This window comes from Coregonus lavaretus (assembly GCF_964263955.1).
Source record: "Coregonus lavaretus genome assembly, chromosome: 4".
Lineage (NCBI taxonomy): Eukaryota > Metazoa > Chordata > Actinopteri > Salmoniformes > Salmonidae > Coregonus > Coregonus lavaretus.
The window spans coordinates 48,772,702-48,776,321 of record NC_139991.1 but is presented as its reverse complement, the minus strand read 5'-3'; positions in this window follow the sequence as shown (position 1 = coordinate 48,776,321).

Genomic DNA, 3,620 nt, shown 5'->3' with positions numbered 1-3,620 from the left:
CTTCTGTGTGCGTCGTTATCTGTTGGTAATTTAGAAGAAAACATAACACATTCTATCTACAGTTTTACATTAGAGAAGTGTCCTATATTGTTCATCGCAGTAATAAAGCAGTCTGACACATTGGCCCTGTGCACACTCAGGTTGTACAACGGGTCGGCAACAGGCGGACTACGGGTATATACACTGCTCAAAAAAATAAAGGGAACACTTAAACAACACAATGTGACTCCAAGTCAATCACACTTCTGTGAAATCAAACTGTCCACTTAGGAAGCAACACTGACAATACATTTCACATGCTGTTGTGCAAATGGAATAGACAACAGGTGGAAATTATAGGCAATTAGCAAGACACCCCCAATAAAGAAGTGGTTCTGCAGGTGGTGACCACAGACCACTTCTCAGTTCCTATGCTTCCTGGCTGATGTTTTGGTCACTTTTGAATGCTGGCGGTGCTTTCACTCTAGTGGTAGCATGAGACGGAGTCTACAACCCACACAAGTGGCTCAGGTAGTGCAGCTCATCCAGGATGGCACATCAATGCGAGCTGTGGCAAGAAGGTTTGCTGTGTCTGTCAGCATAGTGTCCAGAGCATGGAGGCGCTACCAGGAGACAGGCCAGTACATCAGGAGACGTGGAGGAGGCCGTAGGAGGGCAACAACCCAGCAGCAGGACCACTACCTCCGCCTTTGTGCAAGGAGGAGCAGGAGGAGCACTGCCAGAGCCCTGCAAAATGACCTCCAGCAGGCCACAAATGTGCATGTGTCTGCTCAAATGGTCAGAAACAGACTCCATGAGGGTGGTATGAGGGCCCGACGTCCACAGGTGGGGGTTGTGCATACAGCCCAACACCGTGCAGGACGTTTGGCATTTGCCAGAGAACACCAAGATTGGCAAATTCGACCATCCGCCACCTCATCAGGAGCATGCCCAGGCATTGTAGGGAGGTCATACAGGCACGTGGAGGCCACACACACTACTGAGCCTCATTTTGACTTATTTTAAGGACATTACATCAAAGTTGGATCAGCCTGTAGTGTGGTTTTCCACTTTAATTTTGAGGGTGACTCCAAATCCAGACCTCCATGGGTTGATACATTTGATTTCCATTGATAATTTTTGTGTGATTTTGTTGTCAGCACATTCAACTATGTAAAGAAAAAAGTATTTAATAAGATTATTTCATTCATTCAGATCTAGGATGTGTTGTTTAAGTGTTCCCTTTATTTTTTTGAGCAGTGTAGATATTTCCTTTTGGGAGGGGGGGGGGGAATTTTGTTTTTAGTTTTTAGTTAAAAATACAAAAATTACCAGGAATTCAGCTAAAGATTAGTTTAATTTAGGAAATCTGTTCCAAGTATTCCCAAGAATGGGGAAAAAAATATACTTTTGGTCATGTAGTGTATGTAGTCACCTGCTCGTCAAACATCTCATTCCAAGATCATGGCCATTAATATGGACTTGGACCTCCCTTTGCTGCTATAACAGCCTCCACTCTTCTGGGAAGGCTTTCCATTAGATGTTGGAACATTGCTGCGGGGACTTGCTTCCATTCAGCCACGAGCATTAGTAAGGTCGGGCACTGATGTTGGGTGATTAGGTCTGGCTCGCAGTCGGCATTCCATATTGTATTATTTATTGTTTATTTTTTACCCCTTTTTCTCCCCAATTTCGTGTCACCTCATGGGTCTCCCGGTTGCGGCCAGCTGTGACACAGCCAGGGATCGAACCCGGATCTGTAGTGACGCCTCAAGCACTGCAGCGCCTTAGACCGCTGCGCCACTCGGGAGGCCCCGGCGTTCCAATTCATCCCAAAAGTGTTCGATGCTGTTGAGGTCAGGACTCTGTGCAGGCCCGTTCCACACCGATCTCGACAAACCATTTCTGTATGGACCTCGCATTGTGCACGGGGGCATTGTCATGCTGAAACAGGAAAGGGCCTTCCCCAAACTGTTGCCACAAAGTTGGAAGCACAGAATCGTCTAGAATGTCATTGTGTGCTGTAGCATTAAGATTTCCCTTCACTGGAACTAAGGGGCCTAGCCCGACCATGAAAAACAGCCCCAGACCATTATTCCTCCTCCACCAAACTTTACAGTTGGCACTATGCATTCGGGCAGGTAGCGTTCTCCTGGCAGCCGCCAAACCCAGATTTGTCCGTCAGACTGCCAAATGGTGAAGCGTGATTCATCACTCCAGAGAATGCATTTCCACTGCTCCAGAGTCCAATGGCGGCGAGCTTTACACCACTCCAGCCGACGCTTGGCATTGCACATGGTGTTTGGAACTCGGTAGTGAGTGTTGCAACCGAAGACATACGATTGTTACGTGCTTCAGCACTTGGTGGTCCCATTCTGTAAGCTTGTGTGGCCTACCACTTCGCGGCTGAGCCGTTGTTGATCCTAGACATTTCCACTTTACAATAACAGCACTTACCGGGGCAGCTCTAGCAGGGCAAACTGGCTTGTTGGAAAGGTCCTATAACGGTGTCACATTGAAGTCACTGAACTCTTCAGTAAGGCCATTCTACTGCCAATGTTTGTCTATGGATATTATATGGCTGTGTGCTCGATTTTATACACTTGACAGCAACGGGTATGGCTGAAATAGCCAAATCCACTAATTAGAACGGGTGTCCACATACTTTTGTATATATAGTGTATGTGATCGTGGTTCAATGAAATGATTGAATTGAAAATAACAATCTATTTTGGGCTGTAGTTGTGTCCAATTTGCAGTGTACCAATTAGTATAATTATGTTCCGGCCCCCCAACAACCTGCTCCGACAAAAATCGGCCCGCGGCTAAATCTAACTGCCTATCCCTGATGTACAATGTATTTTATTCAACCAATATTTTTGACGTGTTTTTCAGCAAAAAAGCATTATGCCAAGTAAAGGGAAGTGAAACTAAGGGCTGGATTCAATCCACAGCGCTGAAGAGCTGTGCTACAGCACGATATAAATGTAAAGGCAATGTTCAGCCAGAGTGCTGAACTTCAGCGATACGGATTGAATCTAGCCCTAAATGTGTGTGGGGATGTGGGTTCTGTGAGTGAATTATGAGTAGGGCCATGTGTGTTCAACACATCCAACATCAAAGGTTCTCAATACTTGTTCAATACTTCCCATTGAAGGTGCTGTTCCAAGATATGAGTCTACTCATTGTTACCTTAGATTGTAAACTGTCATGGTCAAAACATATAGATTCAATGGTTGTAAAGATGGAGAGAGGTCTGTCCGTAATAAAAATATGTTTTGCTGGCTGCATGACTGACTGAATCACTTCTTCTTTTATTAAGAACCATTCATGTGTTGAAAATTCTAAATTGTTTGCGAAGTCAATTTACGCACAGCTCTGACACACACAATTACACCACCAGACATGCCCCCAGGGGTCTTTTCATAGTCACCAAATCCAGAACAAATTCAAGAAAGCATACAGTATTTTATATAGAGCCATTATTGCATGGAACTCCCATCTCATATTGCTCAAATGAACAGCAAACCTAGCTTAAAAAAACAGATAAAGCAACACCTCACAGCACAACGCCTCTCCCCTATTTGACCTAGATATATTACAAATAGACTTCAATATTACATTTACATAAGTATTCATAC